Source organism: Typopeltis vanoorti, chromosome 13 (genome assembly GCF_054136105.1).
Source record: "Typopeltis vanoorti isolate ZY-2024b chromosome 13, IOZ_Tvanoo_1.0, whole genome shotgun sequence".
NCBI lineage: Eukaryota > Metazoa > Arthropoda > Arachnida > Uropygi > Thelyphonidae > Typopeltis > Typopeltis vanoorti.
The window spans coordinates 82961088-82976586 of NC_143561.1; the positions used below are offsets into that span (position 1 = coordinate 82961088).

The 15499-nt window shown below is 34.4% G+C and overlaps 1 protein-coding gene across 1 annotated transcript in view; it reads left to right on the top strand.

Moving 5' to 3' along the window:
• Positions 1-996: 996 nt before the first annotated feature.
• The window catches only part of LOC150100319 (poly(rC)-binding protein 3-like), an 874229-nt gene continuing 859726 nt past the window's right edge, over positions 997-15499 (top strand). Inside the window, exon 1 of the mRNA XM_090403220.1 lies at positions 997-1015. The gene's annotated coding sequence lies outside the window, so the exon portion shown is untranslated. The remainder of the gene's footprint in view (positions 1016-15499) is intronic.

A 15499-nucleotide genomic window follows, 5' to 3' on the forward strand; every position in this document is an offset into this window, starting at 1 on the left:
TCTGGACACTCTTGGATTAGGATAAGAAGAAAAACAATCGATGTAAATAAATTTACTTAGAGTGTTAATAGTACAACCTTCAGCTATCTTGGACCATACATAATTTGGCTTCTTATAGCCGTCTCGACCTGTCTGTTTACGCGTTAGTGTCTTTGTCATCCGTTACTACTTGCAACGTAGGATTGTCAACTTGCCAACCGCTAACGAGCTGCTTCTGTTTGGTGTTTTTTTACATAACTCAGAACACATTTGAGTCTTGTTATCATTGAGTGCGAACTGCAAATAAATTCATGCACAAATACAGAAATTCAAGATATGCTATGTGTCTGCGTATTTAGGCGTACCAGCTTAATACTACGATTTACATTGTTGCTCACAGTCATAATCTGAAAGATACAAAGGACACCTTCATTACGTATAAGTTATTCATCAATTTTCGTGTCTGACTCGGAATTTTTTGGCTTCTCCTTTCTTTGTATTCGAATGACATTGCCAAATTCGTTTTTCTTCTACAGGTTTATAACTACAACTACTCACACGTGTTAGTTGGTTTTGTAGCTGCAGACCTTCCATTTGTTAATTGAAGCAATTTAATTATTTCAAAAGCTGAATTAAGTCTCCGAAAAACTGCAAGTGCGAATTACCCTCTCCTTTTGCTGCTGTTTAATTTACTTTATCCTCTCTTACTATTCTGGAAATGTCTCTACTAAACTCTGTTTAACGCTATTAGCGTACATAATGAGAAACACACACACACACACACACACACACACACACACACACACACACACACACACACAAACAAAAATTGTTTGCTTACACGCACACGAAAATTTAGTGGAAACGAAATTGATTTAAAGCGGATGTTTACAAACGTTTTCAAACTTACATTTTACCCTTTCCTTTTCAGGTAACGACAAGTGAACCAACAGTCGTTCTCAAAAAAAGAAGCATAAAATATAAAATATTTCTTAACAGGCAGACTCACTTGTCTTTTGGCGAACTACTTTAACAAGTAAGCATAATAGAAGCTTAGAATAATTGTTAATTCTATTTTGTTCTCTTTTTATATTTAAATGTTTTATTTTCTGTTTTATTTTGGTATAATATCAATATGCTCTTTACTTTGCTAGAGAATTTGACGAATAATGGACTATTTTGAAAGTATTTTTGTTTCGAAATGTAAACAAACAAGTAATAAGCACTTGATCAGGATCAGTACATAGCTGGATGCGTCAGCATTCACTGACCAATTTCAATAGATTAATTCAACGATGGTGGTGATGGTGGTATAAAAAAGAAACGAAATTTACTCTATCTTGTAGTAGTCACTATGATTAATGGAATGAAGTGGGCCGTCTAGATTTTCTTACAGCTCACACTGAAATGCAGCTGAAATAGATCTAAAGAAGATCACGAAAATGTTTAAAAATTATAAAAGTCAGTGTTTCTATTACATAACCGATGCTAAATTTCTTATTACTGAAGATGCGAGAAGAAATCAGTTTAACAAAGCAGTTTGAAACGTTAAAAATCTTAGAAATTCGTTCAGATTAAAAACAGTATGTTTACCTTAAGAATGCTAAAGAATACACATCTAAAGAAAATTAAAATATTAAGTGTGTGCTGTGAAAACTTGCTTAAGCTTGTTTTATTAATAAAACTGGTTGACATTCATTCATTCCAGCAATGAACGCATACTGATATGTTCAAAAAATGAGGGTTTATTTTATTTTATTTTAAGCGATAGTGATATAATCGTATGTAGCAATACCAGGGCAGCTCATACCTACCCTATGCATGAATTGCAGTTGTTTTTCCATTTAAAAGATACTCTCTCTTGGCTCCTGCATTTTTATTACTGTTTATTCATCTATTACTATTTGACAATGACAACAACACGAGTTTTACGTAAGCAATACAAGCTGCAGTAGATATCCTACAGGTTGGCGAAATGATGACACATATTATGTAAGGTTTACGAGTTTAAATCACGACTTTGAGGTCGCAACGAATGCCCGAATGTTTACAATAGAGCACTTGAAACAGTCTGTGCGAAATTATCCTGAAATGGGAATGAAGAAAAATCAAAGACATTCCTCATTGTTTGAGTTTACACTCCACTATTTAATATTTTCAATGGCCATCGTGTCATTATTTCATTTCTCAGGACGTTGAGATTTCGTTGTTTCTTCAAAGAGAGAGAGAGAGAGAGAGAGAGAGAGAGAGAGAGAGAGAGAGAGATCACGCCACATAGTAATCATTTTGCTCTGAAGCGGTATCTACAGATCTAATCTATCCTTGTGATAATTTCTTATGGCGATTCTTCCAGATCCACATCTTCATCCATCATCTACAGAAAGAACCTAGAAATGTGTAACGTCATTACGAGTTGTTTCCAATCCATGTGTTATTGGCACGCATTGCAGGAAGTCAAGCGGACATATTTAGCATACTTTCCTTGCATGACTTTTTTGAATAACCCGGCATCAAAAAAATGCCCAAGTATATTTTAAAATTTTGTAATTTTGATACTTTACTTTTCGGTAGTGTAATATCAAAGTACTCAGGCCTAAGGCCTACACGTTTCATACACGAGAGAGAGAGAGAGAGAGAGAGAGAGAGAGAGAGAGAGAGAGAGAGAGAGAGAGAGACGTTTGATAATTATGCTATTAAGTGCTAAAATATCTTCTTTATCTAAAGAAGGACACTGATATCATATAGTCAGCATGAGAATTTTGCATTATCCTAATCCTATTTTGTACATTCTTCTTCCTTCTAGCGTTTTTATCCCACAGTTGCAGGGTCCGCTATTTCATTCTGTGACCTGAAGTAACCCCAACTGACCTGTCGCCGAACCGGACGTTGGGGGGGAAGGTGTATTTTATGTCTGTAGATGTGTGTTTGTGTTCAGGATTGCCGGTTTACCTGTTTTGGGGAACGAAAAATCCAAATTTTTGGATTAAAATACCCCCTGCATCCGTATGAGACCGGCTAACTCACCTTTAGTCGAAAGAGACTAAAGAAGACCAAATAAAAGTTTCTCTCGTCTTGGACGTGAATCGAACCCAGGTCTTTCCGACCAAAGCTGATCTACTTTGGAACTTCGAGAACTTGTACCATGACATAATGTAATATACAGTTAGATGTTACACCGTCTTATTGAAATACGAAGGTTTATTGAAATTTTGAAAATGACTTCAGTGTAAATGACTTTCTTCATCTTCCTTTAAGTATCTTAAAAATTTAGGAGGATACCAAGAAAATAATGACTGTAATAGAAAATTGTTCCATTTTCCTTCTTCAGCATCCATATCATGCACGTACATGCGTATAGCACTGAACTGAATCAGTCTCAGAGGATTATTTTTGCATGTTGTGTAGACATTTAAATTATTATAACTTTCACAACTAAAGCATATTCTCGCATCCATTCTGTCAACCTGAATTCTGAGAAATATCTCATTGGAAGCGTAACATTTATCAGAAAGAAACGTATACTTTCGGTTTCAGTGTTTTTTCGTCAGAAATCCAAAGCTAGTAATTTTGATTGCACGGAGTTACTGCCGACTACACATTAAAAAAAAAAAACTCTTCGCAATTCAAAATATCCAAGAACTAATTTATTGTGTGCAAATTTGTTGCTCCATAGATCCTGCAGAGTGGTTTTCGTTTTCATTTATATGAATAGTGAATCCGACCGAACTTTCACCTCGGGTCCTGAATTGTTTCCATTCCTAGTCACGTATAGCAAAGGACGCAAAATTGCTTCCTGTGTGTAAGAAGCGACATTCCCAACCCACGCACACTTTCTTTTTCAAGCTGTAACCGAGAGACGAGCTAATACCATCAATACATCCTGTCCATCTTTATTATTATTTTATTGATATATACTGCGCAACAATATTTGGTGTGAGGTATTGTTATATCGTATCAGATGTAATATCCTGCTCTTCCTTAACAAGGGACAACCTTCAATTCCCCTTCCCAAGTTTCTTAAAGATTTCTAATTAAAAACACACTACATCCTTGGTGCGTGGATTAAGATGGATTTGCCATTATTGACATATTAAACTTGTGAGTCGAATCAAATTGTCTTGCTTAATGAAGTTCGGCGTGTCTCGAAGACATTGCGTATAGAAAATGCTTATAGAAAATAAAACTTGAACACACCTAAAAACTCTCCTTATTATACCAATTGAAGAAATAAAAGGTTGAAAACCTTAATGTACTTAGTACATTTAATATACTTATATTAAAGGTTTAACAATCTGGAAACTCTACTCCTGATAAACTGTTGTGGAATTTTTTAATCCAGTTTAAGTCTTGATATACACATCAGAGAAGAATGGTCAGCTCACACCATTCATGGGATACGAATGCGCAAAGTATAGTTTGGAGAACGGATATGCTATCCATTCGAGGTCGGTTACTTGAAATTAACACTGAAGGAGGTACCTAAAATATAACTGGTACTTCAGCGGTATATGCCTGTATTAGGCGGTATTTGAAGATATCTGGTAATGTGGGAAAAACATGGGACAATTTAATTCCCAAACCAATTCTTTATTTGCAAGTCATATTTCCAATGACAGGCTCTCTGGTTTGTATTCCAAGTCCCTTTTTTGATATTGCATGAACTTGTTCTGCTTAAAACCACGAGACTTTTTAAAAAAGGTTTTGAGATTGTGTTTAAGTTTCCTTCAAAACTGTTCTTATGAAGTTGATTCAGTAATATGCTGGTGTCCGTTATCAATAAAGACGTTTATTCAATGCAATAGCACTAATCATATAGCAAACAATTACTTTATAAGTACATTTGTTGTTGTTGTTGTTGTTGTTGTTGTATCTCTCACGTAATGAAGTTCATAAGAAGAATTGTTGCAGGATGGGGTTGTTTTGAGGTTTTCTGAAATAACTAAGATTATGAGGACAGTGTTTTGAATTATTGATTTCAATTAATTCAGTGTTACTGAAATTAATTGAAATCATCTTAAATTTGTCGGTTTGGATGGCCAAGTGGATACTGTCTTTGTAACTAACATATATTGATTTCAAATTCCACTGAGAATGGTTGTATAGATGATTTTTTCACTTTCTTAGTCTACCACCTTAATTATTAGAGGCCTGAAAAAAACAGGCATTAAAATACAATGCCTTTTCTGGATAGGGTTTCTGGATTATATGACCTTTAGCCTACCTACGGTACTGATATCTATAATAGGTTTCCAAATTTGATAGAATTGCTACTACAAAGGAAAACAATTAAAAAAAAAGGAACTGTATTCTACTTGTCATTTTCAGCATCTCCGAGAACAGTTATTTTCAAATGGAAAAATGAAAGTAGAACTTTATATAGTGATACAGTTCGTTCCAAGCACGCCATATACGTATATACGTGACATGTAGAGACGCTAATTTATGTATGTTAAAACATGATCTACATTCCCATGAATTTTATTATAATTAATTAGTAATTAATAGTTAATAAAATGTAATAAAAGCCATGGTAATTTAAGCCATGTTAATTTTCTTTTATTATTGTTATTTGAGTTATCAGTGGATTGCTGATATTCAGTGTGCGAGATGTAAAATACCTGTGCATTATGGTCTCTAAGAATACCATTAATGTATCAGCTAAATAGGTACACAAGTGGATGTGCAACTTATTATTGAAGATACACCTTATTATCCGAATGATCGTAACAAGTCCGTCTTGTAATGTATGACTTCTAAATGTTTTTAGCTACTTTTTTGGCTTTAGTCGGCAAATGTCTGGTCATTTTTACATGGTCATTTAAATATACATCTAAATGACCATGTATATTTAGATGACAAATATACATGGCCAACTAAAACTTGACCATGTATATTTGTAATGTAGGATAGACTCAAAACACTGCCTTGAAGTCCGAGATACTCGGTAATGTAATATTGCAGTAAAATCTATCGGTCTGGATCACACACTAGAAATGTCTTACTCAGGAGGTACCTAATCAGCTTTTGTTTTGTATGATATTTGCATATCCTTTTGCCTCAACGTACGTGCGTGAAGGAAGATACGTAGAAGGAAAGAATTTGAGGTACAGCATGTGCACTATTAAGGACATTATCTAAAGTCATCTCCCAGATAAGAGGGGGGGGGATTGCAGAAGAGTAAATGAGTTACACGTTAGTCCCTCGATATTTGTATCACCACGTATAGTCATGTAACCACTTGCATGCACCGCGATCAGTGAACAGAATGCAGCGCTCCTCTTTTCCGAGCGTGACGGAGCAAACTGTTTAACTGATTTCCTTCTAACATTTCCACTAGTGACCACGACCATTAGCAACGGTGCAGGTGTTGAGGGTGGGATGCCATTAACCACCGCGGCTAACTTACCGCATGCTACTCGGAATTATACTTGCCATTAACCGTACATAGGTAACCTGGCTCCTCCAACAAACGTAGGTATGCTGATTTGGTATATCTCATGTTCTTACTCTTCCCTCTGAAGTACTTCCTTCTGTAAGTGCGTGCCGTAGAATGCATTTCTGGATAGTGTAGCGCGTGTTCTTGTTTCATTAAATTTGACACTTGACCACAGCAAAAGTCAAAAAAGCCAACAGATCTCGGAATCTGATCCCCACAGTATTGAAACCGTTCTTTCACACATATAAATGCACGTTTCTACTTACGCACCCACGTGCACGCATCGTTACAAGTGAATAATTTTATTTATGAGATGTACGCTACGTTATTAATTTTAATGCCAATTTTCAATTAGTAGGATGTTTTAAATTGACTATGAGTCGAAACAAGCAATATAAGTGGTTAATTGGAGTTTTATTACCAGACTATGTCTCGACTGGTGTTGCATTCGTATCAGCTATCGCGTACTGGTTGTATTTCACATAAAGCAATTATTTAGAGTATCTTACAATGTAATCAGTCGACCTTAATATTGATCTTGATCTTATTGTTAAGTATGCCTGTGTTCATAGTTCACTTGTTAAAAGTCACTGTTTATTTATTGGAAAAACGGAGGATTCGAAGGCAAAGTATAGCGGTATGTTAAAAGCCTTTACCGAACGATATTGATTTTAGATAGTATTACATGTTTTCGTTTATTTCCATCTATCGTTTCGTTATAGCGAAATAACTACAGATTGAACTAAGAGCTTGGTTCTGTACGATCTAGAATTTTGTTCTGTCTGATTGAATCTTATGATGAACTGTAGTTTGAGGCTTTCGTTGTCTTTATCATATTATATATATATTTTTTTAAATTATGGCAGCTAAGTTTTGAAATTTACTAGGATTTTTTTTCTGCATCTTCTACTAAAACATGTAGTTATTAATTAAATCGTAATAGATGCCACACTTGACATAATAAAAAATGAATTTTACACGGCAATATAATGCTGCTCTGATAAACGACTATATGTCGACATGTTATTTGAAATCATTTCTGCCTTAAGTAGCGTTTGGAGAAAATAGCTCTCAGTTAACAATAACATTTTATTGATAAATATTGCAATAAAACTATCTTCTGTTCTTTATCCGCCTCGTAATTTTAAGCTCTTCACAATTCATCATAATAAACTACAGGTATTATGCTATACAGGTAGCTCGACTCCGATGAGTATAGTATATAGACCATTCCAGGAGCCAGTTACCAGAGCACTGAAATTGTATGAATGTTAACTCTTTCTTCATGATTATCTTATCATCTCTTCTTTTCTCGACTTCTTTTGTACTCTCTCCTGATGACACTCTTCTAATGAACTTCTCTCTACGCTAAACTTCATTATCAGTTACGGAATTAATCCGCCCGATCTTTGGTGTACTCTAGACATCATTAAAAACGTATATACCGTCTTTATAAATCATCCTCCATTTAAACAACGGCGAAACTAGGAGAAAGAAGAGCGGGCAGTATTTCCAAGGTCTCGTGTTTCGCAAATTGCAAGTTCAATCGCGCATATGGTAGTGATCTTTCTTTTGTTATCAGCCTCTCCAATCTCTCTGTGTGTAGAAACCTATCAGTCTTCTCATTTATACGCTTTTCTAATCAATAGGAGAGTTGGCAATGTAATTCTTTTAAAGATGAGTTTGTACTGGTCGGAAGATGTCAATGCACCATGCATTTTTTATTTCTATTTTTTGTACAATTGTATTTTTCTCATCATGGAGTGGCATATGCTTACGTTTTTCTCAGGGACTATTGAACCTTTTTCGTTGATGACTACTCTCATTAAAACCATTTCCTCAATTTATGTACTTACTGTATGAGTTTTAGTAAAATTCTGAGTCATTTCGATTATGAATTATTTACTGATTTTTTATTTGTATATCGTCTGCAAAATTTTAGAACAATACTTAACAATTAATATGTATTGGAAACCCTTGTAAAATTGGCATTACGAGTACTAGCTTGCTAAGTACAAACAAATAATGAAATGATTAGACATAGTCGTAAAATTTAGGTGTTTTTCATAATAATTTTCTTGTACAGTGACAGTATTTGCTATCACACTTAGAGCCATTTTTTTTTACTTTTATACCGTATATGTGATTTTTTTGTTTGCCTAATTTTGTCACTAAAATGCTCTAATATGTACTTTTTCCGATTCTCTATAGAGATGCATATTCGAATTTCTAGTAAATAATTATATAACTATTAAACTTATTTTTCTAAATATACTTAAATAACTATTATTATCTTTAAAATAAAATACGAAACAGAGTTATTTTAAATCTCTCATGCAGAGGGCTTCGAATAGTCATTCTATATTGGATAGACGTTTGCATTCTAGAAGCAGGAGCTTATACTTGTAGTGGAAATTCTCGTTCTTTATCTCCATGCAAACTGTTCTTGATCACGTGACTCTGGCACCATTTTTAGCATTAATGAGAGCCTGTTGCATTGATTAATGTAGTATTTGCATGCTGTAGTTCCAGAGATGACTAGATTTCCTCTGTTCACCGCATCTTCATCATTGTTCCACCATTATTCGTTAAAAGACTTCCATGAGTAGTGCACGATCAATAATTCTGCCATTGGTATTTCATTACCATGTCGTTATGATCAGGGAAGCAACGTTAGACGGAGATATTTTAAGGAAATTTCTTCTCTGATGTTGATAGCTATTCATCTTAAACAGCGAGATTCTAGAACAATCAACGGTATCAAATAACAACAGACGTCAGTATGGAAGTCCATTTCACTGGGGACAGCGGGACTTGATAATATCTCAGACCGATAGCCTGTTTCAGAAGAATGGATGATGTCAGTATCTGCACAGATCTAATTAACAGAACGGAATCCTGAACAATACCGCTCTCTATGGACAATGCCAAGTTAATCGTTTCGGTAATGAAAATCCATCTTCCGTCCGTTGGGAGGAAGGATTGTAAATTTCATTTTCTCCCCGTAACTTTGTGTTCGCAGTTCTCTCAAACCAGACGATATATCACCATTCTTCAGATAATACAACAGAGATATACTTGACGAAGATCCTCGGCAAGCGTCATATTTTTTCTTCAGTAATCTCTTTTTTATCTAATAGTGGAGAGTTACTGGACAAGCACTCGTAGAATATCTGCATGATCTCTTGACTATGGCCACACCCAGACGTGTATCCTCAACGATAAAAAGCAAACGAACCATATGACTCCTGGAGGTGAGGATAGAAGAGACTCAGATAACGACGTAATGAGCATTATCACGAGCGCAAACATGGCTGTGATTACTCGAATGTTATCATCAATCACTAGACGTCTTGGTGAAGGCGATCACACGACCTGTGTGCGTTCCTTATTTTTTGATCCCACTATTAATAAGAGGAGTGCTCGCTAAATCTACTCCTGTCTGAGTGATTATGTTTATCCTCCGTCCTTAATTAGAATAATTAGATTTCCTTATGTTAGAAGTAGCTAAATAAAGGCTAATCTGAGGACACACGATTCTGGTGTTTGTTTGCAATGACATACCACGTTTGTTTTAATAGAAAGGACCTCATCTTTGCCTTGCTTATTTTAGAGATGAATTAACTTGCTCTCATCTTTTGGAACATCGCTAAGAGTTATTCATAATTACCACCTCGCTATCTTGCATATTTTATTACACGCAACTATGTCGAAAGTATATCCCCCCCCCAGTTTTGATTGTTTTTTTAAAATAAATCATGTAGGGTTGCAATATTAGGTTTGCAGCTACTGCATCATCTATACCAGCCAAACATATATAAAACCGTTATTTTGATTAACTGATACTTCTGAATTTTATTCTGTTTTCCTTTCTACTCAGACGAAATATCTGTCATCATCATCATCATTATAATGATAAATACGGGTATAGACATTATGATCTGTTCCGGTCTCAGTTTTAATTTAATAGCCTCCTTTCAGGTCTACCTAGGTTTCTATTCCCAATTGGTTTATACTGTATTTTATTAATCGTTTAGGATATCAGGTGTTGGCCATTCGGTTAACGTGTTCTATCTAATTTTTTTTGTTTATATTTATTTAGTTTTTCTTCTGTTGATTTTATTTTTAGTTCTTTTAAAATATCTTCATTTCTTTTTTTCTAATAATCTGTATTTTGCAGTTCTTCTCATAAATCTCATTTCATTTGTTTTTATTCTTTGTTTATCTTGTTTACTTATCTGCCAAATTTAGCTGTCATATAATAACGTAGGTACTGCTAAAGTATTGCACAATTTAAGCGTGTTACTTTTTGTACAAGATTCGGATTGAGAGTTCTGTTTATCAGGCTTATAACCGGTAAAAAGTTTGAAAATTTTAATTTGATTTTTCTCCTTTATATGATGCACATCCAAGGTAATTAAAGTATTTATATGTTCTGTTCTATTATTTTATTATTAATAACTATTTTACTTCTAACATGAGTTTTCTTACAAAATGGCATTGTTTTTACGTTACGGCGCAAGAAAAAAAACCGGAACTGAACTCCCCCCCCCTTCAATACACGTGCTATGAGAGATATGCCGTTCGACTGCAAGCAATGCTTAAATCTATAAAAAAAGTCTATAAATGTATCAACAGCACGTGTAGAGTCTACGCCATTATATTTAGCTGTAGCAATGGTATTGACTTTTGGAAGAAAAGACGTTTATTGTTGAGAATTATTTTCGTTCATACGGAATTGGTAGAGCAAATGGTCCGAAACATTCCATTTCATGCACAGGTATTCCAATAGGACGGAACAACCTGTCACACATCACGTGGTTCTAGAGCCTATTTATCAGAACACTTCCTCCGGAGGCTTATTTCAAGGTTCATAGAATTCCCCTACCCTTCACATTCTCCTGATCTCACATCACTTGATGCCTTCCTCAGGGAGGTATATTGAAGGAATGGGTATTCCGTCATTGATCCGCCTTCAAACCTTGATGAACTAAGGGATAAAATTACACGATATGTCCAGCAGATGTCCCAACTCTTTTTCTCGATGATGACAGAGAACCTTCGCATGCCCTACGAAAGCGGTCTTGAAAGACAAGGTGCCCATTTCGAGCACGTAATCTACCATCGTTAATGCTTTATCCGACCAAGATTCCACCGATAGTTGTGGATGTACATATCATCGTGTGTAATAAACATATATTTCTTTGTTAATAAAACCGTTTACTCCATAACGTATATCAGTGTAGGTTATTCAGTACTGTTTTTTTGCTCCATACTGTAATTTTATCTATGGATATTTTCATTCCAAACTGTTATACTATAATTTTAAATTATGCATTGCTTTTTTGTCAATTGCCTTCCTTATCTGATATTATTACCTGATCATCTGCAAATAATAACGTATATATTTTATTATTCCGAGAAATTTCTATACCTGGGTTATTTACAGTGTTCCACTGCATTAGCATTTCATTAATATAAATAGTAAAAAAGGATTGGAGATAGAGGGCATCTCTATCTTACACCTTCGTTTATAGATTGTTTTTCAGATATATTTTCATTTCATTATCTTTGTATATATTCAATATTGCCTGTAATAAAATATTAGGTATATTTATTTTTTGCAATATGAATTCCCTTAAGGCATGTGGTGATATATATCATCAAATCCTATTGCCTTATTGGCATCAAGGTTATTTATTCCCCACAAATATCTCCTGCTCACTCACAATTAAGCCATCCTCTCACTTTATCAAATGCTTTTTTCATAATCTATAATTTCTGATATCCGTCTTATTGCCAATACAGGGATAATAGTTCTAATCCCATTATTCTCACTGTGAGTCCACCACCTTGTTTATGAAGTTATGAAAAAAAAAGACAGTGTTTGGTCTATAGAGCAAGGTTTCCTGTTTATTTAATATCTGATTCACCCATTTTACTAGGGTGTTGTAGTTCTCCATCATGTGTAGGATTATCATAAAAAATGACATAAGTGTATTTAGTAGTCGCATTTTTTTTATCTGAAATGGTACTAGAAGTTTAAATAAAAATGTCGTTTCTATTGAATTTTATGGAAACAGCTACCTACTAAGAGGAATCTGTAATTCATGGATAATCCATGAATTTTTCAACGAATTAAGACGACGAATTTCAGCCAGTTTTTTTTTATCGATGGAAATTGATCTAATTGATTAATCCACACCAAATTATCTCTGCGATTTAAACAGTTCTAAAACGATAAACGTTTTACGGTATAGAGCTGTTGCTGGTGACAATGGAACTTCCTTCACAACACTGAGATTACAGACTCGAAATGGAGCCACACTACTCACTCAGTACATGTGCCAGTGAGAATGTAGTTCCTACTTCTCACCATACGCTCAACCAGTGCATTCTAATCATTCATGAAGTAACTACGAAATGCAGATATAAATATAGACATTGACAAAAAGCATTCTTTTTCTTCTAATAACAAAGCGTGATTCATTCGCTTGGATGATTACAATGCGCTGACATTTGAAATTATTATTACCATCATTTTTTTGACATTATTGGATGATTATAAGTAAAATAGCAACCATTAAAATCGATTTTAATATTGTCGCTAGAGCCCAGACTAACATGTTAATGATATCAAGTTTGATGATATCGTTTCCCCAGACATAATTCACGTGAACAGTGACTCTTCATTTGACCGTTAGTCTTAAGCCTAACATCATATGTGGTTGCGTGTTTGGAATACATTTTGTCGAAGATGGGAGCTATAAAAGTGTCATGCAAGTGAGATAATAGAACTATTAGTTATGCTGGACAATAAAGTCCTTCAGTTTTGTTATGTATTCTCAGTTAATCAAATTGTAAATGTACTTCCTGCCAAGCACATCGTTGCTATGCCAAAGTAATCGCTTTTTGTCATATTTGAAAGACAAAACTATACTTTGTTTAGCTCCAGTTGCTACGTACAGAATGCACAAAAGATAGCAACAAAACATTGCTGCTCTATTCTGTGAATGGAATATATTCCACCATATTGTGAATGCTAATAATTTATGTACACGAAGCTTTTTTCTTTTTTTTTCCCCATCACTTAGTCAAAGAATAAACGATGCATCAACGATGAAGAGTTGTAATTTTCTTGGTCTTGAAATTACACAATTAGTGAATAATGAATAGAAAATGATGATCGGCTTCAGCTTGAATGATAAGAACTGTTAAAGAATTTTTCACAATTTAAATTTTTTTTGCATATCTCAATTTTTCAGTAACAATAATTGCACTTTTCGTATAATAAATTAATTACGAAAATATACTATGGAATTCACAACAGTCACATTTTTGCTAAATGAATTATTTGATATCCGTTAACTCGATCTATTTTCTAAATAACGGTTGACGGCTTAGAAAATAAGTAGAACGTTTAAATGTACTGGCTCTGCTGTGATTGTACCCCCCAAAAGAGATGAATTAGTCATTTCCATTTTAAATCCGTAGTAAGGTATATAAGGTACATCAGCAATCCATAATGACAGCAATATGAATTGCAAACAGAGATATTATTCAAACAATATCAAATTGCAAAAGATATTGTTCACAGTCAAACGCAGTGTAATGAGAAAAACGTGTCCAGTGTAAAGAAAAATAAATCCCATTTATTATTGCTTTATTTCGTTAATTTCCACTGATTGCATTCTTTTTCAAGCACGTTTGTAGTATTATACATATCATTATTAAAACCTGTAAGCAATATTTCTTCTAATTTTTACTGGCCCATGTGCAGATGAAAAACATTTTGTGCTCAAGTTTCAGTCTCGGACTCATTGTGTGCGGCATACATCTTTGTTAAAAGATCTTGTACATTGCATGCTAAATATTTCTATAAGAGCAGCCTAAATGCTTACTCCTTCTGCTGCTGAAATACTGTATTTACATGCAATTTATAAATAAATTATAAAAAAATTATTTATTTATAAATAAAGAGTTTAACGTACTATAACCACTAATGTAATATTTCTCATATTAATGTTGCCCTTTTTCGTCTAGCTATAACATGTAAAATTGCGAGCACGAAATTAATTCGCTGAAATCCGCGAGCCACCAAAAATCCATTGATGTTTGCACGAGTTCGAGTGATTGTGCTGCCTAGACAGTAAACACTCTAAACAGAATGCTTCTGCAGTTTTGCCAACGTCAGCATCAGTTCGCCCATACGGTACAGGTTAAAAGTTACTGATGATGTATTAACGGGATTTAACATAGTTCTGATTTAATTATATGATCATATCATATCATAGCAAAATTAAATGTTTTTGATTTAATTTAATTTTTTTTTGACAAAAATATTAAAGCTATCCCTTTGTACGCGCTGTTAAATGCTAACATGTTTGCATATATTTTTACTTGTCAACCCATGTCATCTAGCTATAATAAATGACATGGGTTGCCAGAATGAGTAGTTTTAATCTCAAAGTGAGCAGTATAATTAAAATTTATGAGTATATTTATCATTTTACAGCGGATGACATTTTGGGATATTATTGTATATTCATTTTATATAATTGGTTTTCTAATTCGTTATTCGAATTTCAGTATTGCAACATGTGTTACAAAAATATACAGGGTGTCCCAAAATTCACGCAAGATTTAAATTTAGCGCCATTTGAGCGATAAAGTGTTGCCAACGAGAAAAAAAAAGACAGCGTGACAGCTGACAGTTCAGGGTTATTAAAAATGACAACACACAGCGAAGAGAGTTCGTTGAATGGATTATGGAACAACAACAAGTGGATGCTTATTTTTCGAACAAAAAATTTCAGCGATGAGGCTCATTTTCATCTTGATGGCTTCGTTAATTGACAAAATTGGCGCATTTGGGGTTCAGAAAATCCACGAGTGATTGTTGAGAAACAAATGCATCCACAACGTGTCACTGTTTGGTGCGGATTTTGGGCTGGAGGCATCATCGGTCCATTCTTCTTCGAAAATGCGGCTGATAAGGCAATAACAGTTAATGGTGCTCGCTATCGCGACATGATAATCCAGTTTTTTGTGCCTAAATTGCAAGATATGGATATGGACGACATG